This window comes from Mustela lutreola, chromosome 6 (assembly GCF_030435805.1).
Source record: "Mustela lutreola isolate mMusLut2 chromosome 6, mMusLut2.pri, whole genome shotgun sequence".
NCBI lineage: Eukaryota > Metazoa > Chordata > Mammalia > Carnivora > Mustelidae > Mustela > Mustela lutreola.
This window is the reverse complement of record NC_081295.1, coordinates 75256377-75281102: the sequence shown is the minus strand read 5'-3', so window position 1 is coordinate 75281102 and position 24726 is coordinate 75256377. Positions and strand designations below refer to the sequence as shown.

At 41.7% G+C, this 24726-nt stretch overlaps 1 protein-coding gene across 10 annotated transcripts in view; it reads left to right on the top strand.

The window, feature by feature from the left end:
• Positions 1-24726, top strand: part of NCOA7 (nuclear receptor coactivator 7) — a 160344-nt gene that overhangs the window by 46559 nt on the left and 89059 nt on the right. Inside the window, exon 1 of one of the 10 annotated variants that reach the window (XM_059177647.1) lies at positions 806-931. The exons of the other annotated variants lie outside the window; for them this stretch is intronic. The gene's annotated coding sequence lies outside the window, so the exon portion shown is untranslated. Of the gene's footprint in view, positions 1-805; positions 932-24726 lie in introns of those variants that run through there. 10 annotated transcript variants of the gene reach the window in all.

The following is a 24726-nucleotide window of genomic DNA, read 5'->3' as shown; positions in this document are numbered from 1 at the left end:
GTTTTTCTTTTATAAGAACATATGGATTTTTTAAAAAGATAAGTTAATTATAAATACATATCTAATCTTTAAGTGCAGTTTGTACTGTCTTAACAGATCAATGAAAACTTAAAATTATAAAATTAATTGAGTTATGAACCTAATATAAATAATCTTGACTTTCTTCCTGTTTATTTTTATCCACAGGGAAACCTTTTTCTAAGTTTGAGTATATGACCATATTGGTTTTTATATTATCTGATGCAAGTAGATACTTACGACATCTCTCAGTTCTTTTACTTACTCAAATGTAAGACTTTGAGTCATATGATGTTTATCCTTGGATTTAAAATAGATTTTTGTGTTACGGGGAGAAACTTGAACATTGCTTATATCTCTGAAAGACCTTATGTGCTTGCATCTGTTAAGCCTAGTGGGTGCAACAGTGAACACAATAAACATGGGTCTTGTTCTTACAGAGATTATTTTTCACAAAAACATTAAATAAGGAAATAAAAATGCGTATGTCATTAGAAATTGCAGGGTTTGCTATGAGGGAAAATAACAGGATGTTATGAAAGAACTGTAAGGGCAGTATCTACTTCAGATAGGAATGATATTCAAGGAAGACCTTTAGAGAATAATGATATGTAAGCTGATCTTGGCATTGGGCAAGATTTGCCATATGATCTGTGTGTTTAGGAGAAGGGCTGGGGAAAAAGGAAAGGAGGAGTCTGTTCTAAGTAGAGGAAACACTTAGATTCCAAGACCTTAAGGCGGGAGGCGGGGAGGCGTGGCAGATTTCTGGGTCTGCGGGAAAGCCAGTAGGGCTGGAACAGAGTGCTTTAGGGAGGATAGCACAGGAACGGTGGAGACGTGTGCTGGTGACAAGTCACGGAGGTGTTTGTTGGCCACGTTTGGGAATTTGGATTAAGCAACCAGGGGAATGGAGGTACCATTAAATGAAATGGGAAAACTAGAAAAATAACAATTTTGAGCGGTTTTTTCAAGAATTGAAGTTTGGACATGTTAATTTTGAGATGCTTATTAGCCATTTCAGTAGAACTGCTAACTGTGACTTGGGTATATGTGCCTAGAGTGAAAGCAGAGTGGTCTAGGCTGAGGGAGAAGTTGAGGAGTTGTTGGCCCCAGCAAGCAGGGGAGTGGATGAGACCATATAGGGAGAGAATATAACGGGAAAAGAGAACAAAACTTAGGGTTGGGGAACCTTGATAACTCCAGCATTTAGTGGTCTAGTAGGAAGAAATCCAGAAGAGATGGTATCACAGCAGCCAAGAGAAAAGAGCAAGCATTTCAAGAAAGAGAGAACGATCAGAGATTTTGGAAGCAGTGAGAGGTAAATTAAAATGAGGACTGAAGAGTATATATTAGGTTTGGCCACTTGAAGGTCACTGATGATTGAATAAAAGTTTCAGTGCCGAATTGGGAGAAGACAGTGTAATGCAAATGGGAAGTCAGGGAATGGACACAGAGCTCCAGGCTCAAGTTCTTCTGGGAACTTGGCTAGGGAGGGAAGCCAAAAATTAGGGCCATGGTGGGAGGGAAATGTGGAAGTCAAGGAAAGATAAGTTTATAAGGATGGAGGAGGAAGAGAAGTAAAGCATGTTAGTTGGTTAGTGGGGATGGTCCATCAGAGTTGGGGGGTGGGGTCTCTGGAGAGGCCAGCTTGGTGACTGACCCCTATGTAAAGTCATGAGGACATTAACAAAGCAATAAAGCAGGAGATGAGCCACACCAGATTTCCTATACCCTGTCCAATAGAACACGCTATATAGGCTATATTTATAGCCTATATTTATATTATATTTATTATATATAATATGTAATATATATATAATATTTATATATATAGGCTATATTTATAGCCTATATATTTATAGCCTATAACACGCTATAAAGTTTTACTTGTGTGTATTGACAGTTCTACCCTCTTTTTTGCTGATTGCTCACTGTGTGCCAGGAGGCTTACAGATAAGACCTTATTTAATCCTTAGAACAATCCATGAGGTAGATGGTGGTATTTTTCTCATTTTGACTGGCAAGAGAGCAGAGGTAGATGGTGGTATTTTCCTCATTTTGACCGGCAAGAGAGCAGGTTCAGAGCAGTTCAGTAACTACCCAAGAGATAGACTAGTAAGTAACAAGTCAGGATTTCTTCCTTCTGTGTTCAGCTCTTAGGCCTTTATTAACTACAACTTCCATACTACCTTCCAAGTATAGTATAAAAATAAGTAGAATCAAGTCTATTCCATATTAGACATTTGCAGTTGTAATATATTCATTTAGAACTTTATAGAAATTTTGTCATAATTTTTTTTTTTTGTTAGCAATTACTAATGTGTCCTCCTTGTAATATATGTCCAAAGGTAGCTGGAGAATTCCTCCTAAGTGTTTAAGACTTTTTCCTTACTGGTATGAATCTTAAAAATAAATTGTAAGTGACTGGGTTTTAAACTGTTGGCGTTTTAACATAACTTTTTGTTATAGGTGAGCATTAATCATTCATGCGTACTTTAAATGAAGAATGCCGATCTTAATGCTGGGGGTAGGAGCTCGATGTACAGTACGTTTGAGGAGCACAGCTCCCATTCTGTAGTAGCCTGTTGTAGTATCCTCTGCTGGTTACAGAAGGCAGGCCATTAGCAAATGTTCCTGCATTTGCAGGTAAACATCGTACAGTGGAATGATCATGCTTGCACAGCTCTTGTAACAGCTGTTCAATTTCTGTTCCTGCAGTCGGAATTCTAATGAGTGTCTCGAAGACCTTTGTTTCACGCACTCACAGTGACTTCATTTTGTAGGCACATCACATGAGGGACTTCCGTCCCTCTCTAGCAATAGGTGTGGGATATAGATGTATACCAAGTAATGAGGTAATTCATTAAGGCCCTAAGAAGTGACTGATAAATTAGAAAGAAAAGATAGCATTTTCTTTAGTAAGCATCAAATTCATGTTAACTTGACATTTCATTTTTATTCTTCCACTCATCATTTTAATACGGGCACCATGTCTAAGTTCAGAAGCATAAAATCTTTTAGGAGTAGGGCTGAGGCCATCGGGGCCAAGAGGTCAAGGACAGAATCTCTGCTACATCTGACAAATAGGCCTTTTTCAACCTGGATTTGAGCTTTTCCACCTATAGGGGCAGAGTAGGGGTTACCCCCCAGCCCCGCACATAGGCTATTCATTTGTTTCTTGAAAAGCTCTTGTTAGTAGAAAGTTGTTCTTAAGTTTTTAGTTAAAATTTACTTTTTTTTCAACTTATCCTACTTATATTCTCAGTTACTGAGGATCCAGGCAGAATACATCAAGTCCCACTTTCATATATTATCATTGTATGTATTTGAAAGCAATGTCATGTTCTTCCTGAACCTTCTCTTTTCCATGCTGAATATTCCAGGTTTCTAAATCTCCGCATCTGGGGCTCCTGGCTGGTTCAGTCAGTTAAGCATCTGCCTTCGGCTCAGGTCATAATCCCAGAATCCTGGAATCCAGCCCCACTTTGGGCTTCCTGCTCAGTGGAGAGCCTGTTTCTCCTCCCACTCCTCCTGCTTGTGTTCCCTCTCTCACTGTCAAATAAATAAAATCTTTATAAAAATAAAAAGTAAATCCATCTAAGACAGTTTTCATACCTCAGTGTGGTCTGATTAATGCATTTATATTGTTATCCTTTTGTTTTCATTAATATAGTATTATACTTTATTTGTTTGTTGATAACAGTTGTATTCACACTGAGGGGAAAATAGGGGTTTTCCTTATGGGAATTGGACTTTTAATTTTATCTTGTTTGTTTTCTATCCCTTGATCTAATTTTCCAGAAATTTTGAAACCTGATTTCTTACATCAAACATGGTTGCTGTCCTTCCTCACTTGGGTCGGATAAACAACCTGAGCAGCTTGTCTTCTCTGTCCTTATCCAAGTAGTTGATTAAAATGCTCAGTTGGAGAGCTGTACCCATCCTGGCATGTTGGTACCATCAGAGGATTAAATAATTTTCTTTAAGACTTTCAACTTGCTGTAAATCATCTTGCCCTGAGTTCAGTTAACCAAATTCTCTAGCCCAGCTGTTTCCATCTTACTTTTTTTTTTAAAGATTTTATTTATTTATTTGACAGAGAGAGATCACAAGTAGACAGAGAGAGAGGCAAGCAGAGAGAGAGAGAGAGGGAAGCAGGCTCCCTGCTGAGCAGAGAGCCCGATGTGGGACTCGATCCCAGGACCCTGAGATCATGACCTGAGCCGAAAGCAGCGACTTAACCCACTGAGCCACCCAGGCGCCCTCCATCTTACTTTTTAAGAAGATAATGTCAGACATTCTGAAGGGCCTTACTGAAATCTTGATATACTGTCCCTTGCAATATACCCATTGATAGGCGAAATCTAGCAGTACTATTAAAAAAGACAATTATGTTAGTTCGTTTTCCATCATTTTCTTTTCTTTTTTTTTTTTTTAAAGATTTTATTTATTTATTTGACAGAGAGAAATCACAAGTAGACAGAGAGGCAGGCAGAGAGAGAGAGAGAGGGAAGCAGGCTCCCTGCTGAGCAGAGAGCCCGATGCAGGACTGGATCCCAGGCCCCAGGCCCCTCCATCATTTTCTTATACCCATGGTGTTTCCTAGCAATCATAAGTTCTCTTCAAGTAATCACAGCTGATTGGTCTAATATCTGTCATTTTATTTTTGGGGGAGTCATTATCAAGCTGCTCAGTGTGCCATTTCTAGAATCTGATTTTCTTTTTCTTTTGAAAACCAGATTTTTGGGGCGCCTGGGTGGCTCAGTGGGTTAAGCCGCTGCCTTCGGCTCAGGTCATGATCTCAGGGTCCTGGGATCGAGTCCCGCCTGGGGTTCTCTGCTCAGCAGGGAGCCTGCTTCCCTCTCTCTCTCTCTCTGCCTGCCTCTCTGCCTCCTTGTGATCTCTGTCTGTGAAATAAATAAATAAAATCTTTTAAAAAAAGAAAACCAGATTTTTTAAAAAAGATTTTATTTATTTATTTGACACACAGAGAGAGATCACAAGTAGGCAGGCAGAGAGAGAAGGGGAAGCAGCTTGATCCCAGGACCCTGAGATCATGACCTGAGCCAAAAGCAGAGGCTTAACCCACTGAGTCACCCAGGTGCCCCAAGTTTTTTTGTTTTGTTTTGTTTTGTTTTTTTTAATTCCAGTCTTTCTCTTCAGAGATTACTGGTAATGGGTTCCACAACTCAGGGAGTTGTTTCATACAGGGCTAGAGACTTTGTCCTGGATTTCATTTCCTTAGCTGTGATGCTTCGTCCTCTAGTTTTTTCCCTTAGTCGGTTTGAGAGAGCTGCCATGCTGGAGTGGACTAGATGCACGTTCTCTTTCTTAGGAGTTAACTTCACCCGGTATGCCATGGGCAGTGGCCCTGTTGCTTCTTGAAGCCTCATTCTCTCAATATCCCAAAAATTTCCTTGTGACTTTTCCCTTTGGGGTTGATTACAACCATCTGTTCATCCTGAGTTTCCAATTTCCACTGTTCCTCTAGGTTTCTGTCATTTGCTTTTGTCTGAGCTTCATTTTGTTCCTTTCTGCCATTCTTTGTACATGCCTGCTGAAAACTCGAGTTCATCAGGATACATTTGGTTCTCGAGATGCTTTCTGCTTTGCCTCTTCAACAGGCTCATTTGGGACGGTGTTGACAGAATTTGTTTTGAAGAACCTCATCTTTCTTGAGCCATGTTCCTTTTAAGCTCTGGCCATGAGATTTTATTCATTTGTCCTTTCCCTTAGCAAACATTCATTGGCTCACTCCTGTGGAATCTTTTTTTTTTTTTTTAAGATTGTATTTATTTATTTGACAGAGACACAGCGAGAGAGGGAACATAAGCAGGGGAGTGGGAAGGGGAGAAGCAGGCTTCCCATTGAGCAGGGAGCCCGACATGGGGCTCAATCCCAGGACGCTGGAATCATGACCTGAGTGGAAGGCAGACACTTCATGACTGGGCCTCTCAGGCACCCCATTCTTGTGGAATCTAAAAAACAAAAGAAAGGAATAAACAGACAAAATCAGACCTATAAATGCAGAGAACAAACTGATGGCTGCCAGAGGGGAGGAGAGTAGAAGGTGGAACAAAAGGGGTGGAAGGGAGAGAGAGATACGGACTTCCAGTTAAGGAATGAACAAGTCGTAAGAATAAAAGGCACAGCATGGGGAATACAGCCAGTTGATACTGGAATAGCGTTGTGTAGTGGTAGGTGGTAGCTACACCCTTGGTGAGCAGAGCACAACATACAGAGAAGCTGAGTTACTGTGTTGTACCCCCTGAAACTATTGTAACATTGTGTGTTAACTGTATGCAAATAAAAAAATACTTGTAGGAATGTACGGTCTGGTATAATAACAGGATGCTTAAAAAAGAGGCAACAATGGGATAAGTACCCAATAAGGGGACTGCCAAGTGCTAAGAATATGGGGCAGAGGAAGTGACTATCCAAAAGAGCCTGGGCATCATCATAAGAAAGGTGATGCTGTGGAGAAAGTGGAGGAAGGACATTTCACACGGGGTGGGGGGGTGCAATGCATGAAATTCATGGGATTTACATGTGACTAGGACACTGAGATGGAGTCCTTATATTCGTTAAGAGAAGCCTATCTTTTGGGTCAGTTTTTTCTCATTATCTGCTGTATATTTCCATGTCTTCTTTTGACTCACAGTCATAATCTTCCATTGGAAGGTAAGGGGAAAACATTGTTGAAGACCCAAACCTCTAAGATTCCTACCTAGGACTTCAGTCATCAGAGAGTCCGTTCATGTCTCTTCTGTTGGGGACCAATCCCTTGACCATGTGTCTGGACCAATTACTCTTTCTTGACTGATGGTTTTGATCATTCTTAGGCTGTTCTCTGCCACTTTTTTAAATTAATGTGCTAAACCTAATTCTACCAGGGTGAATTTGGGTTGCCTTTATTCCCTCTGACAAGGAGCCACCAGATACCTTCCTCTTTTCTTTTAATTATTAAAGGGATCAGGGAAATAATTACCAACTTAGTTTTCTTACTTTGCAGGCAAGAGAGCACACATCCGTTCATTGTTTATGCTACCTAAGGATTAAAGTTTGCACCCAGGATAGGAGGCACGAGTCTACAAGCCCACAGATAATTGGCTTTAAGCAGTTCCATTTTTCACTGGTCAGTAAAGAGCCTTCATTTATGGCCCATGAGGGTCTAGCACACCAAAGATGCTCAAAGTTTTCAATTTCTTAAAAAAATCAGCTTTGGCTGGTAGCCTACTCAAAATTCACAACTGATTTATAGTGAAACTCAGCACCAAGTTTACTTCTGGGGAAGTGCTGCTGGGAGTGGGAAGTTCTCGGATAGGACTGGTGAGGAATTGCTGTGATCTCTCAGGTGCCCTTGGTGTTTTCTGAGGCCACTGGTGGCTCTCCTATCCATGGCACTGATGCTACCTCCTTGGCATGCTGTCCGAGGCTTCCTTCTCCCTGCCACATGTTCTGGCCGCCAGAATTCTTTTTTTTTTTTTTTTTTTAAGATCTCATTTATTTTATTTGACAGAGAGAGATCACAAGTAGGCAGAGAGGCAGGCAGAGACAGAGGGGGAAGCAGGCTCCCCGCTGAGCAGAGAGCCCGATGCGGGGCTCGATCCCAGGACTCTGAGATCATGACCCGAGCCGAAGGCAGCGGCTCAATCCACTGAGCCACCCAGGCGCCCCTGGCCGCCAGAATTCTTTTACTGGTTTCAGTTTCTCTCTGGAGCTTCAGACTAATTTTCTTTCTTGTATTTATGATAAATTATTTTCCAATTTCTGGAAATGCTGTTTAAGGAAATATTTATGTTTTTCAAAATAAAAGTTTTTGTGTTCCGTAGAGTGAAACTATTGGCTCTGGAAATCTGGTGATTTCTTAATATGGGGTCACAATTTTATTTATTTATTTATTTATTTATTTGACAGAGAGAGATCACAAATAGGCAGAGAGGCAGGCAGAGAGAGAGAGGAGGAAGCAGGCTCCCTGCTGAGCAGAGAGCCCAATGCGGGACTCGATCCCAGGACCCGGAGATCATGACCTGAGCCGAAGGCAGTGGCTTAACCCACTGAGCCACCCAGGCACCCTGGGGTCACAATTTTAAGTGATTCTCATAGTTTAACTGCATTGAAGGGAAAAAAAAAAATTCAGGGGAAAAAAATCAGAAACCAGGAAAGACAAATGTGCCTATAGTGAAGGCCATATACAGACACAGAAAACATTTAGTTGCTGAGGCAGACAGCTAGAACTCTTAGAAGGAATAAGTGGGGCAGGTCTTGGGTGTCAGTCAGGACAGAGGATTTGTCCCCTCTCTCAATGAGCATGTCATCAGCACTCCTCACATATCACTTCAAAATAGCAGTCCTGATTTAAAAAAGTCTACTTGCTTAGCAGATGCAGCTTTAAGGCAAGGCTCAGAACCTTTCCTAACCCTCCCAAATCTCAATTCCGTTCCTCACTTCCTCCTGGAACAATGAGAGACTTGCCTCACTCGCTTAAGTAAGGCCTTCTTGCCTCTGTCTCTTCCTTCCTTTTTGTTCTACATAATTGTTTCCTCTGAGAATAATGGAACTTTTTAAATAAATGGCATGTTAATCCATGAAGTTGTCACTATTTATTAAAAATCATACTGCATGCAAAAATATTTTTGTAGGGAGCTAATCAAGAACTGATGAACCTTTTTTTTTTTTTAAGATTTTCTTTTTTTTTTTAGAGAGTGAGAGCGCACAAGCAGGGGGAGTGGCAGGCAGGCAGAGGGAGAAGGAGAAGCAGGCTCCCAACTGAGCAAGGAGCCCAAGATGGGGCTTAACAGGACCCCAGGATCATGACCCAAGTTGGAGGCAGACTCTTAAACAATTGAGCCACCCAGGCACCCTGCAGAACTGATAAAGAACCTTTAAAAATAAGTTGTAATTGAATGCACAGTGAGAGAAGTATTAAAAGAAACTTATGGGTGGCTAATTTTTGTCTTTTTGTTTTTAGTAAATGCAAACGTTTGGCTTTAATCATGGAAGTCTCTCACAAAATTCTTATCTGAGTCTGAAATCATCACGAGGTAGAACTAAAGTGACTTAAAAATAGAAACTATGCGGGACGCCTGGGTGGCTCAGTTGGTTAAGCAGCTGCCTTCGGCTCAGGTCCTGATCCCAGCGTCCTGGGATCCTGGGATCGAGTCCCACATCGGGCTCCCTGCTCAGCAGGGAGCCTGCTTCTCCCTCTGCTTCTGCCTGCCATTCTGTCTGCCTGTGCTCGCTCTCTCCCCCTCTCTCTCTCTGATAAATAAATAAAATCTTAAAAAATATATATATATGTAAACGATGCTTATGAAATACATGTGGGCATAGTATAGTTCATCCTCTACACATATAAGAAAATTTCATTTAAAATAATGCAGAATTTTGTTCTCTGAATAATTAATCTTCCTGTGATTTAGATTTATCTCTTAGTTGTTTATTCCTATGGAATTTAGGGCTAGAAAATACCTTAAAAACGACTTTAGCTGACTTCTTGCTCGAACTGAGTTACTGAGCCTTGAGAGGTAGTTCTTGAACCGAAGTTATTGGCTAGTGAGGGCATCATTTACCCATTCATTCAGCAAACGTATTTTGCTTCTGGTGTATATCCTGGCTAGTGTAAGCACTGAGTATATAGGGATATGTAACTAAGCAGGATATTGTCCCTTCCCTCAGGGAGCTTACATTCTGTGGGGAGAACCAGATGTTGAACAGCTAAATTGCAGCAGTGATGATGCAGTTAGATTATTGATAATTGCTGCAAAGAAAAATTAATGGCGAAATAGCACTGGTGGATCATGGAGATTGAGACGGAGCAGGGTCCCCCCCCCCCCCCCCCCGTTTCTATTTAAACAGTTTTCCAGTAAGGGAGGGTACATCTCAGGGAAACCAGGTTTGGGGCAGATAATTGACAGGCGGGGCTTGGGTCACCTTGAATTTGGTGTGCCTCTGGGAAGGGCACGTGGAGAAGTGGAAGACGTGATTGGATACACAGGGAAGACGCTCGGAGCATAATTCTGAACTGGAAGTATAAAGTGGAAAAGGCATCAGTTTAGGAATAAAAATGGAGTTTGTGGGCCGTGGGTCCTCTGAAAAGAGAGCAGGAAGAGAGGACTCACAACCCTGCCCCATCCCTGATCTTCCCCGTGACTGCAAGTACATCTACCCCATCTGAAAATCTGGGAGTTGGTTTTAATCCTCTTTACCTCACTTTCCACACCTGATTCATTAGCAAACCCTGTTGACTTCACCTCCAGAACGTAACCTGTCTGTTCACTTCATCGCCTTCATCCTCGCTCTCCGGGACGGCTGCTGTAGCCTTGAGAGGGTCTCCTAGCTTCTACTCCTACCCTTAATAATCCCAGTCTTCACGTAGGAGTCAGAGAAGAACTTTTTTTTTTTTTTTAATGATTTTATTTATTTATTTGATAGGCAGAGATCTCAAGTAGACAGAGAGAGAGAGAGAGAGAGGAGGAAGCAGGCTTCTTGCTGAGCAGAGAGCCCAATGCGGGGCTAGATCCCAGGACTCTGAGATCATGACCTGAGCGGAAGGCAGAGGCTTTAACCCACTGAGCCACCCAGGCGCCCCAGAAGAACTTTCAAAACACCTATCAGATCACCTCATCCTCTGGATTAAATCTTCCAGTGGCTTCTCATAGCCCTTGTAATAAAATCTAAACTCTTTACCTTGGTACAGAGCCTGCAAATTTCAGCCTCTGCCAGCGTCTCTGATCTGGTCTTATCAGTGTTCACCTGAGCACCGCCCCCCAGCCGATGTGGCCTTCCTCCTGAAACACAAACAAAAGCAGGGTGTGGCATCAAGAAAGCTGGAATATATCTATCAGATTGGTAGTGGTGTTTGCCTCTGAAGGGTCTAGGGAGATTAGAGTTGGAAAATGTCCACGGAGACCTCCCAGCCCTGGCTCACTGCTCCCTCCGTCCTTGCTGTGCCTTCTGTGAGGCACTTCCTGAAGTCAGCTGCTCTGGAACCATAGGACCCCCGGGATGAGTGTGGAATCCTGCGCCACCAAGGAGTTTGGAAACCTAATGGGTCAAAGGAACTGCACAGTGAAGCGTTGTTCTCCATAAAACAGAAAATAGAGACCCGAGGAATAGAGGATAAATGAGAAAGTATATGGTTTTTACAGATTGCAGGGCTCACCCATGTTTCATGATTAAAAGCAACTGTAAGTGATAATGATAAGAAATTGAAACAGTGTAAAAGAGGGTAGCATAAAAGATTTTTAAAGTCTTGACATTTTCTTTCCTTCTCCCCTGCAGTTTCTGTTCTCTAAAGATCATCTGGGGGATAGGATCATATCATTCCTTTTAGAAATACTCTAACTAACTGAACATACATACATAAAATAAAATAAAATGTTGCTACTTTGGGGATGTGTTAGTCTACATCAGTTTCTCCTCTCTCCCTTCCTTCCTGTTTCCTGTCTTTTTGTCTTTCCTCATTTTCTGTTTCCCTTTCCTAGTTTTCTTTTCTCCCTTTTTTCCCTCTCTTCTTTCCTCACTTCGGCCCTCCCATCCTCCCTCCGTCCTGGCATCTGTATTTACACAGAGGCCATCCCACACCGGGGAGTGTGTGCTATCACAGCCCTAAGCAGCTCACCTCCTCTGGAGGGAAAGGATAATGGAGTTCCCCGCCCTCTCAGCTCAGGTGCCTGCCGGGATACTGCAAGCAATGAACTGTATGTTCATTTGAGAGCAGCAAATACATAGGAGCACAGACACAGCTGGTATGAAGAGAAATGGAAGGTGCTGGAGATACGTAGCCTGAAGAAGAAAAGTTGGTGGGTGGGCGTGCTATCTGCTTCCCATCTTGAAAGGCCTGCCGTGAGGAGCGAAGTCTCTGTTCTCTGATACAGGGGAGGAGAGAAGGCAGACCAATGGCTGGAAGCTTCGGAGGCGGATTCTGGCATTCAGCATCACGAAGAACTTTATAAATGCCATTTATAGATTTATAAGTAATAATTGTTTTCTCTATCAGTGAGTGCTCCTCTTGATGCAAATGGCAAGAAAACCCCAGGAGACTAGGCGAGTCCTTGAGAATAGCCGACTTCTGGGTTTGCTGTGATTTTCCCCTTCACCCTCAGACCCTGCAGTGCGCTACTCCTGGGGCTCTGGACCCTTGGTGTGTGGTAACAGGAAGACCGCCAGCCTCTATCTTCCTGGGTAGGAGCAAACAGGAGTACCTTCTGGTGTCTCAGTCAGTTGCCCAGCTCTGCTTGCTCTGACTGAAGTGAAAACACCCCTTTGGGAGGGGAAACAGGTGGGGAGAGCGCAGTGGCCAGTGGTCCGGGGCACTTCCTGTCTTGCTGAACAGGAACAGCAGGTTTTCCCTGCTCTGCCAGTGGGGCAGTTCCCTGGTCAGCCTTGGGGCAGCCACTGTTTCTGCTCAGAGTGGCTTGCTCTTATCCATTTCCCGGACCACACTGAGGAGGAGCCCGTCTGGGAGCCGGACTTCCCTCAGAGCCCGTTTTCTGGTGGCATAGATTTGGGGACCTGGGCATTACTTTGGAGTTAAGCATTTACAAGTTCATATATTTGACAAATGAGGGGTTTCTCTGGCAGTACAATTCACTAAAAATTTTGCAGGCTTTCATTCTTTTTTCACTGGCCACACTCCATGGGTTAGTCACCAGGACCGTGGAACTTTGGATGGAGATAGCTGGCTCAGGAATTTTGGTCTCTCAGCACTGGTCTAGTAGTCAGCTCATGCTCTGGGCCTTCAGAGCAGCGCTGCCCTCTGGGCCTTTGTTTCAGGGCAGTGAAAACCAGTGGTCTGACCTGGGGAGGCGCTGTTTATTTGCTTGTTAGGAGCCCTGGACTGTTCTAGCTGCATCAGTGTAGGTGCAGTGCACGGTGGGCCACAATCCTGTGTGTGCGGCAGAGGGAATAAGTGGAGGCGTATTGGGAGTGCCTGAGGAAGAGCAGTTGCTTACAAACCCTCATCTCAGTACAGCAACGCCTTCTACCTTTTTTGCACTGACTTTAGTTGGGGGCAGATAATTTGGCTTTCCCACCTGTGCAGGACTCCAGGTCACCAGGCCTGCAAGCCACAAACAAAAATTTTCTCTTAGCAAAGGTGTATTTTCATCTGGTTCTCCTTTAAGCTGATAAATTACAGCCTAAACGTGCCTCCTCCTTGTGAGATCTTACTGAAGGCTGAAAGAAACAGAGAGTTCACTCTAGAATCCTAAAAATTCTCTTAAGTCCCCTAATAATGCATTCTGATCTGCACACTATCTGGTTTTAAGGTACAACTGACATCCATTTTATTGTCATATGACAAAGACATCCAACCCCAGCTCAGCGAATCCACATTTTGGGATCCTTCACAGGAAACAAACCTTATTTCTTATGTAAATTTCCATAATAGCCAGGACTGTCTTTCCCTTTGTTGGGAGCAGAGAGCAAGAGTCCCAAGTAAGAGAAAACATCACACTCTGAGGAGAGAAAAGAAGGCATTAGGGGATTTACTGGCACACATAAGTTAAAAGTCCAGGTTAAATTTTAGATTTGACTTCTGGAATGCCTGGATTGGGGCCCAGATAATGTCATCATGACTCAGTTTCTCCGTATCCAAGCTCTTCCACTCTTTTGTCTTCTTAGATTTTCCTTGGCAAACACTGCGGATTCAGGATGTCCCTTGTGCAACATCAGGCAAAGCGAGTGTGTTTGCCAGTAGTTGACGTAGGATTTACTGTGATTGGACCAGCCTAGGCCATGGGCTGGTTCTTGGAGTCACTGCTGCTAAGGCAGCTATCCGGGGGGCCTCTGTGCTTTGATTGGCTTGGGTTGAGTGTTTCATCCCTGGAGCTGAGGGGGTTCCTTACCCGATATGGTATTAAAAGGGGGGAGGGTGTATTTACTGAAAATTGAAACCTGATCTTAAAACAAGGGGAAAAGATAGTAGGAAGGCCAGCAAAAGTCAGCTACAATTATCTGTAGGGTGTTAGACACTGAACTCGGCACTTCAATTAAAGTTTTTAAAAAGAAGAATGATAGATGTTGAGTCTCAGTGAGTTTCTAGGAACTGGAGAGTTTTGAGAGAGCATCTGTAAATACAGTACTGAATTCCATCATTGGATGATTTGATCAGATGCGTTTTAAGGAGCTTTCCTACATGAGATTTTATAATTTATACTTCTTGGAAAACAAACTGGAAAAGACTTTTTTCCCCCCTTAGATAATTATCTTACCATTTTAAATTTATCCTTTAAGGATTTTTAATATTGTGACAGCTTTATGTAGAATTCTGAAAATTCAATTCAGTGCTTTCTTTGACATTACAATTCCTGTAAAAACAATGAATATTGAAAAATATAGAAGAACTAATATACTGATGGAGAATACCTGCTTTTGTGTGTATAGTAACTCACTAAAGATACAACAGTTGATAAATGCTGACTTTTAGTTTTTATCCATGCTACTGTGAAATTGTATATATGGGTTAAATACTGAAACTTGCTTTTTTTATCGATTGGAGCTTTATTATCTAATCCATAAAACCAGCAGTGAAACTTTTCTTTATTTGATTTTCATTTGAACTGTGGCTATTATGCTCTCTGCAGAGAATTTCCACAATAGTTAAATATATTTATTTTCCCCCATCTTATGCAATATCGTTGCCATTACATTTTGGTTTTCTTCATAAGCCTTTTTTAATCTCAGCCAAAATACTGTCCAGCTGAGTTTTCTTATGGTTTACCAAAGGAACATGGGAATCCACAGGAAATTTGGATGACTATTATTATTCTAATGTCATAAGGGTTTAAAAAGTTTTATAATGTGTACTAAAAGGAATCCCTGAGATCAGAACACTTAAACTCTATAAATAAATGCAAATCTGTGAGAAATTACCTTTAAAACTCTGAGTGTAAGTTTCTTGGTACAAAACTGCTATTGGTGGTTTGATGACTAAGTTAGTGACATATAATGAACTCTTTTTTTACCTCTGCATGATGAGAGACATAGTAAGGACAAAGAAGAATTAATGATAAGGAAGTCCAGTTTTCTTTATTTGGGGGAAGGAGGCAGGTGTTTTGAATGTGGGGGAATTCTTAGGTCTTGCCTCTCAAAACATATTATTCTTTGAATTAATAGATTGGTATTGGGTGAAGTTTGATTTCTGTCATTTGAAGGGTATAGAGCAGCTTCCCTTGATAGGAGGTCCGTTTTAGTCTATGTGGCATGGTCAGATTCAAGGGTTTTATCAATTTGTGAAATTTGACACAGATAAAACTCAGCTTGTCATTGGCCCACTTTATCATTCCAGGACTAATCTTTGTTCATTTCCTTATTTGTTATGTATTCATTCATTCATTCATGCCCCACCCTACTCTACAAGGATTTGAGATACCTTATAAAAATTACATGTGTGTAATCCACATGCAACCAGCCTTGTTTTGTCCACTCCCAGCTTTAAGTCACGTCCAAAGAAATAAGCACACCAGAGAAAATAATTCAGATATTTACTTCAACTCTCAGGAAACCTCCAAGAGGGTAGTTAGTTCTATTTGATGGAACTTTTTTTGAAACCCTCTTTCGCCATCTGAACTTTTGCATGGCTGTTGGCTATTTCACCAGACTCCTTCCTTTTTCTTGACCCTGAACTTCATGCTATTAGTTGTGTAGTTGTTCAGAACTACTTCCGTGGTCAGTGTTATGAAGGGATCCTATTTTCAGGGCACCCAGCTGGCTTAGAAGAGCATGCAACTCATGACCCTAGGGTCATGAGTTGGGTTTAGAGGTTACAGTCAATCCGTAAGCTCGCCAATAAACATACACACATATGTCCGTATGTTAAAAAAACAAAAACAAAGGGACTTCTTTCCACGGTTCTCCCTGTTCATGAGTAGAGCACTTACTGGTTTTCCAGGTGTCAAAACCCTTCCTTACCCTTAACCCTGAAATTATTTAGGACCTCACATCCAATTTAAAGGAACTCTAAAAAGATGTGGTAGTAGGGTCTGTTATTAACATTCATAAATGCAGTTTATTGCAGCGAAAATGCCAAGAGAGGACATGATGCCAATATAGGGCTCAGTAAAAGATATTCTGCAGTGGGCTGACATAACATGGTTCAAGACTGCAGCTTTCTGATGATCTGAATTGACCCAAGAATAAAACTTGACACTGTCTGGAGCAAAAAATGCTTATACTGACCTTGGAGACCAAAGCAGTGGTGGAAACGAGTGGACAGTAAGTGGTAACTGCCAGCCTCCAATTTTGGTGCACTGTGGGGAAGGAGGACTGGGGCCTGGTAATGACTGCATGTGCCTTTTCCAAGGAGGGAAGCTGCTGTTGCTTTGTTCCAGCCTGGCTGGCCAGGCGGGGCCCAGGACCAGTGCTATCATGTCTGCTAATTCTTCAATGTGAGCCTGAAATCTACCTTTTTATGTGAAATATCCTCATTTTAAATGCTGTGTTTTAGTCATTATGATGAAGTTCTAGAACCTAGGTGAGGTTCGGTGGGCTGGGGTCCGGAGCTGATGACCAAGAAAGAATTCTTGAGACATCTTTGGTGCAAAATGGTGGTTTATTAAAGCACAGGGACAGGACCAGTGGGCAGGAAGAGCTGCTGCCCCGGCTTGTGAGAGAGGGCGGGTTTTGTATCTTGCAGTTGGGGGAAGGTGGGGAGAAGGGAGGTTTCAAAGGAGCTTTCATATGCTAAAGAGGACCTACTAGGTTCCAGGATACGGGAGACCCTGCAGCTTGATCAATGTTGTCTTTTAGCCAGCCGTTAACATCAAGATAGTTGGGAGGGCGCCTGGGTGGCTCAGTGAGTTGAGCCTCTGCCTTCCACTCAGTTCATAATCTCAGGGTCCTGGGATTGAGCTCTTTGCTCAGCGGGGAGCCCGCTTCCTCCTCTCTCTCTCTGCTTGCCTCCCTGTCCACTTGTGATCTCTCTCTGTCAAATAAATTTTTTAAAAAATCTTTTTTTAAAAAAATGGTTGGGAGATTCCTGGTGGGATGTCCCAATCCTGCTATCAAGCGTCTTTGTTAGTGAGATTTAGGTTCAGAAGAGATTTAATTATATTTACATTTCCTTCTACCTCAGCCTCCTTCAGTTTTGTTTTTGGAGGGGACGGTGACATTAGGGTTTGAGAACTGAGTTATTTGCCTCTGGAAATTGTGCTATTAATAAGGTAACTTCTTTGTTTGTAGATCTCTAGGACATTGTAAACCAAGGGAGACTCCTGTCTTGTAGGATTGTAATTTCTGCAAGTTAACTATTTGTTTATCATTTGGGGTGCCTGAGGAATGTCACACACATTACCGAGGGGAGATTACCGAGGGTAGCGGGTGGAGAGGGGGGTGCAAGGTGCCAGCTTTTGCTTTGTTTTCAGTCAGCCTCCTGCTCCCTCCTCAATTAGGATTTTTTAAAAAGTGCTTGTGGTCCAAGCAGAGCATACCAGCAGGCACTTAGTCACATCTCTGATTGAGAAAAGGGTAGCCTGCTTGGGTTTTGTACAAATTCATCAGTGTCACTTTTCATCTTCTCTGATGTGCTCAAGATGGATGTTCTGGCAAAGTCTGGAGTCTGGTGTTCTCTGATTCTCAACATCAGCTAGGTATCCCAGCTATTCAATTCCATTCTGACCCTAACAGGCCCTGAGTCTGTGTCAAAGGCACAGGTTTAAGAGCTCAGTCCCTTGAGATGGTCCTCACTTCAGACGCCATTCATTAAGTCCTGAATCCCCAGTCAGCCCGCCCTTCTGTCCAACTTGGCTATACACTTGGGAGTTCCTGGATCCCGCCTCAGGTCTGACAATTCTAGAACAAGTCACAGGACTCAGGAAAACACTTTGCTTACATTTACCGGTTTACTCTAAAGCGTGTAATTCAGAGCAGCCCAATGGAAGAGGATGCATGGGGCAAAGTGTGGGAGTGGGAGGGAGCAGGGCTTCTGTGCTTCTTTCTGGGCCTGCCACCCTCGTAGCACCTCTGTATGATCACCAGACCAGAAGCTCCCCAAACCCTGTCATGTAAAGGTTTCTGTGCAACTGTCATTGTAGAGTCATGACTGACTGAATCAGGGGCGCTAGTGATTGAACTCCACGTCCAGCCCCTCTCCCCTCCCCAGAAGTCTGGAGGTGGGGCCAAAATTTACTATCTCCTAATCAAGGCTTGGTGTTTCTGGTGACCACTTCCTGTCCTGAGGCTGCCTTAACTGCCCCCCCCCACACACACACACAACAGGAGTCATTTATTAACACACAAAAGATATTCTTATCACTCAGGAGATTGGAAGTGTTTTAGGAGCTGGATGCCAGACCTGGGAGGGAAAAAGACCAGGCATTTATTTTTTATTACAATACAGGGGTTCTTTTGGTTGGTTAAGAGCAAACTAGTACCCTTAAGAGATCATCACCCTTGAGGCATTTTGAAAAGCCCAACCAAGGCTGCCGTGTGGTTGGAAGGTCATGCCCCAGAGACTGGCCCTCAGAAATACAAAAGCAAGGCCAAGGTTTTTCTTTAAAAATCTATTTTTGGTGTGCCTTTACATATGAATGAATAACCTTAGAGCTTGACAGCAATTTTAGAAGGGAAAAAATTCAAAGTAGATATTACTAGTCTTCCACCCCCGAATCCTATATTTGAGCAATGTCATTTCCCAAGGATACGGACGGTATGTATCAAGTACAAAAAATACTCGTAAGAAATTGAATGGACATATTGGATGTGAGCCAACTAAATTGAGAGCATCTGCCAAAATAATTTTTCAGATTTTATACCTGATAATCAATTATTCTTTCTGAAAATACCTATAATGACAGGAAGAGTTATGAGGCCGCTTCTAATTTATAGCATTGAAATAACATCATAAAAGAGGAAGCATATGTGTGTGTCTAAAATTATTCATAGGCAGTTAAAATTATTAGAATATATTTTAAAAGTTGGAAGGAAGAAGAGAAGTTGAGTTAGAGCATATTCTAATTTTATGCCACTCATACTTGTTTTCCTTAGCAGGACATTTCTGCTAATCACAGATTTTATGTTTCACTCATGAGGCTTTTAGGAGAGTATTAACTTATATACTAAACTGGTTATTTCTGGACTATAGTTTTTAGCTTTTATTTGCCTCCATGTTTCTATAATTTAAGCAGTTAGGGGGGAATAGATTAAAAATCAGAGAATAAAATCACTTTATTTCTGCTGGGAAGATTTGAAGTAGCTCTGCTTTAGCTAGTTGCTTGTTTTGCTGGAATAGCTTCAAGAAATTAATTTTTTTCTGTTTTTCCAGAAGAATCTTGTCTTTGAAATGTATTGCTGCTGTGCTGAAATCCGTATGTCATTGAAGTAGATCCCAGTGGTGTCACTGGGGAGTCCAAGCATGTGATTGGTTTTGAATTAAAAAAATTTTTTTTTAAAATTGTCATTAAAAATGATTTCTGGCACAGTAAGGAGCTCCAATAAAAGGAAAAATATTTGGAAGACTTCATCAGCTTTGTAGGTGATTATAAACACTGGAAGACTGATTTCAGTGATGATTGAAGTGATCAAATACGAAAACAAGATTTAACCCTTTGGAAATCCAGCCTGTTAAAATGTTCCTTCCAATATCCCCATCTCCAAGAGGCTGAAGGTCCCTGAACATAAAATGAAACCTCACATCTGTAATATTTCCACTGCATCTTGAGACTTCAGGATCATTTTAAGTAGACTTTTTTGGGTTTTGATTTAGAAACAACATGTTTACTACCACTCACTGCAAACAGTGAACTTTTCTGAGACCTAGTAATGATTTGAACATGGGATATAATGTTGAGTTTATAATTATTTATATCACATGCTAATATAACCAGTGTGGTAGACTGAATAATTACCACCAAAGATAGCCAGGTCGTGATGCCAGAATTTGTGAGTGTTACCTTATATAGCAAAAGAGACCTTGAAGATATGACTAAATTAAGGATCTTGACATGGGGCAAGATTATCCTGGATTATCTGGGTGGGCTTCAAAATGCGATCTAGGTGTCCACTATGAAGGAGGTGGAGGGAGGTTTGACCACGGAGAAGGAGGCAGGGAGACACTCAAGCCAGAGACGGTGCTCCTGGCTTCAGAGCTGGAGGAAGGGGCCACAAGGAATGCAGCCCTGCAGCTGATTTTGGACTTCTGACCTCCAGAGCTGTCCGAGAATAATTGTGTGTTATTTTAAGCCCCAAGTTTGTAGTAGTTTTTTACAGTAGACATAGGGAACTAATAGAGCCCCTTAGTTCAACTGTATTAAGTTAAATAAACCACATGCAATACATGGTAAAGCAAAAGAAATTTAACAGTTTATACTTTGTCGCTTCTTAACATTTCTACTTGCAGATTTGGGGTGAATTCTTTGTTGCTGTGTTTATCAGCTTATCCTTGATGGAAAAGCAGTAAAATTCCCAAAATGTAAATACCGTAGTTACAGGACTTTGCCGATTCCTCTTGGCACAAGGCGCTTCTCTTATCATCTGGAGCAAGTTCCCTTTTCTGCTTCCCTTCCTCGGTTTATAGCCGAGTTCTTTATTACCGTGTCAGTGCCTTTGATTTCCCTGTAACTTTCTCAGGCTGTGACTCAGCATCCTGACTTTTTAGAAGAAGGAACCAGAATCCCACACGGGCAATCTATATATGCAACAAAAGCCTGTCTTGTTTCATAAACACAAGGCAAACATTCTACACAGTAAACATTCTTTTCATGGTAGTGCCATTGTCAGCCCGGTACTGCAGAGGGGCATATAAGGTTCTCTGAATGTCCCTTAAGAACCCATGCCAGGTCTCTTCTGAAATTGTGACACTTTTGCATCCATTCCTGGTACCTGCCCTTTGATTAGCAAAGTCCCCTATGAGCTACTGATCCCATCACTGTTTTCATAGAAATCCTAAAAAGGGGAACTTTGGTATTTTGTCCTTGATTGGCATTCCATTTAGCAACCTGTATTAGAATGCATTTACTTTTTGAGACCAGGGGAAATTCCATTATGTGTTTGTGTGCTCACCTGTGTGGGTATATCGCTAGTTATTGAACTCAAAGCCGGAGGATCTCTTTTTCTGACTGAATCCGTGTTTCTGAACCGGAGTATTTCTATACTGACTGATTGATTTTCTTTGGGGGTGGGGGTGGGAGGGGTGGGGTGTGGGGGGAGGAAATCACATTGTCAAAATTAAACAAAGTGAGGAAGACAATGTGCATCTCAGAGGTTGGCCCTAGAATCAGGTACATTTATAGACTTTTCTAGGAATTATTCCTAAGCTTTTTTATTTTATTTGGTCATAATTCTAGGAGGAATTTTCATTAAGTGAGTGTTTTTGTTTTTAACTGTCTTCCCCGTCTGACATGAAGTTAAGATGTTATTTGGCACATATCATGGTTGGGAATTCGCAGTGGAAACTGAAAACTGACCTTCCTTTAGTGAAAACACAAAATGAAATATTGGAAGGGATATTCTGCTAAAAATAATAAATAGCTTGTACTGGTGACTAAATTCATAGCAGAGTTAAATTAATATTTATGTATAGCAAGAAAAATAATGTGAGCACTTGATAACATCTAGAATTTATCAGATACCGTCTTTGATGTGTTACAGTGCTTTAGATGTTAACTTATTTTCTTGGACCCTGAAAAATCCCCAAGTGATGGCCATAGCTTCAGCACAACAAACAAGTAACTTCTGGTTATTGAGCCCTTGCTGTGGGCCAAGCACAGGTTGTGTTCTGTAGTCATTGTATGCTTTCTCTGTGCTGGTTAGTTTAGTCATCACAAAAAAGCCATCTGAGGCCATTCTGTCCCTTTGAAGCCAAGGAACCTGAGTTTAGATTTAGTAACTCACCCAAGGATATACACCAAGAAGGAACAAATGAGGCTTCAAATACAAATGATTCTGGCCCAGAGGCTCAGCTCATTTTATGATGACACTCCATTTCCCTGAGTCTGGAAATGGCAAGAGTCAGGTTCCAGCACCCAGGAGAAACAGCTTAGCCTCTGAGAGCAGTGCAATGACAAGGTTGCAGTGGAACAGCCAAGAGCAAGACCCATGAGGTAGTCCCCACTGAGGGCAATAGCCCAGCTGTGCGTGGTAATGGAGGAAGAGGGGCTGTATTGCAGGATTTCCCCATGATAGCTGGACTCAGGAGAAAGAATAAACCACAAGCAGATTTGGCCAAATGTTGCCATAGCTGCGGGTATTTAATTTTACAAATTTATTAGCCTGATAATTACAGGAGCAATATATAAGTGTTGTACCAAAAATACCAAATTATGTAAATGTGAAGTAAAAGTTGCCCCCCTTCCTCTGTTGACCATTTTCTCATACCCTTATATCTAAACACATGTAAGTATATATTGAAATGGGATAGTTGCTGGTTTGAAAGGGTTTTGCTTTGTTTTTTGTTCTCTTTCACAAAAACAGGGTCAAACTACAATACTGTTCAATAATTTTTTTCATGAAAGACTCTTACATCTATATCTTTTATGTGAGTACTCCTATTTCCCTACAGAGGCAATTTTGAGGAAAATATTTGTATTAAAGAAGACTGCAGGGGCACCTGGGTGGCTCAGTGGGTTAAAGCCTCTGCCTTCGGCTCAGGTCATGATCCCAGGGTCCTGGGATCGAGCCCCGCATCGGGTTCTCTGCTCAGCGGGGAGCCTGCTTCCTTCTCTCTCTGCCTACTTGTAATCTCTGCCTGTCAAATAAATAAATAAAATATTTTAATAAAAAAAAAAAAAAAAAAAAAAGAAGAAGACTGCAGATAACTCTTGAACAACATGAGTTTGAATGATGCATACACTTATACCCAAAATTTTTTCAATAAACATAGCCCAGTACTGTGAATGCATTTTCTCTTCCTTATGGTTTTCTTAATAACATTGGGTTTTCTCTAGCTTACTTTGTTGCCAGGATACAGTGTATAATACATATAACATAGAAAATATGTTAATTGAATGTTGATGTTACCAGTAAGGCTTCCAGTCAACAGTAGGCTATTAGTAGTTAGGTTTTGGGGGAGTCAAGAGTTAATATGTGGATTTTGGGCTATGTGGGAGTTGGTGCCCCAACCCCTGCCCTGAGTCATTCAAGAGTTAGCTGTATTTTAGAGGGGTGGGCAAAATGGGTGAAAGTGGTCAAAAGGTACAGACTTCCAGTCATAAAATAAGTAAATCCTGGGATGTAATGCATGGCATGGTGACTGTAGGTAATACTATTATATCACATATTTGAAAGTTATTAAGAGATCTTAAAAGTTCTTACCACAAGAAAATATTTTGTCACTGTGGTAACTGATGTTAGTTTTGGCGGTCATTTCACAGTATATAAAATAGCCAACCATGATGTTGTTCACCTGAACTTAATATAATGTTTATGTTCATTGTATCTTGAAAAAAAAAGATGCAGGGCAGTCCCATACAGTTTTCTCAGTCAGAACTTGGACCTGACTTGCTTGTATACTTCCAGTAATGGGAACGCTACTTTATGGAGCAGTCAGTTCTGTTATTGGATTGCTCAGTTAGAATGTATACATGCATACATACATATATACATACATACATGTGTATGTGCGGTGCGTGTGTGTGTATGTGTGTGTATGTGTGTGTATATTATATATATTTAAAGATTTTGTTTATTTATTTGAGAGGGACAGAGAGCATGGGCAGGAGGGCCAGAGGGAGAGAGGGAAGCAGGCTCCCCACTGAGCAGGGAGCCCCTTACGGGGCTTGATCCCAGGACCCTGGACACAGGACCTGAGCCAAAGACAGATGCTTAACTGACTGAGCCACTCAGGTGCCCCTAGAAAGTTATATTGAACTAACCTTTATTACTCAGCGGCTTCCTCTCCTTCATTAATGTGTTCTCTGGAGTTCCACAGATTAAATCTCATTCCCTCTTTACCTGTAACTGAATGAAATAGGACAAGAAGGGGTATCCTTAAGGAAGATGAAAAAAAAAAAATCACAAAACTGAAAACAAAAAATAAACAAGTAAAGAGAAGATGATATTTTTCTCATGGTTGATCCATTCTGACATTTTCTACTTTTCTTCATGGAGCTGTTTGCTTCAAATCATAGAGCAGTGCTTTTTTTTTGCCTTTTTTTTTTTTTTTTTTTTTAATAGCCTTTGTATGTCAGTGGTTCATGTACAGTGGTTCATGCATCAGTGGTTCCAAGTTGGCCTCTGGACTTTCCCAGGGATGGAAGCTGCAGTGAAAGGAAAATGTACTCAGATGTGTGGGAGCACAGGGAAGTGCAGAGTTTGGGGAAGGCTTAGTTTGGATTTAAAAGATTTTTTTTTTTTTAACCTCAAAACTGCTTCAGCACATTTCTCATCCAGCTAAGTGTAAACTGTAGGAGCCAGACCAAAGCTTGAAAATCCTGTCATCAGTCTCTTGCTTTGGTTTTACCTTATTAAGTGCTAGAGGTGGTTCATTGTGCTTTCAGAAGCAGATCCCAGTTTACACAGAGAGCCACGCCTAGAGTTGAAATCTTTCCTTCCTGCGAGTGCATTCTCCATCGAAGCCCATGAGATTGCCAGTTATGTCTCCCCCAGATAATTCATAGAATTTCCAGAGTCCAGTGAATTTTATTTTAAATCAAGATACATATGTATGTGTAGAACACTTGTAGGCGTGGACCTGGGAGAACCTGAGGCTTCTGGCTCACACTTAGTTTTGTGAATTCCTGCACACTTAACTGTGCCCCGTGCATGTAGAAA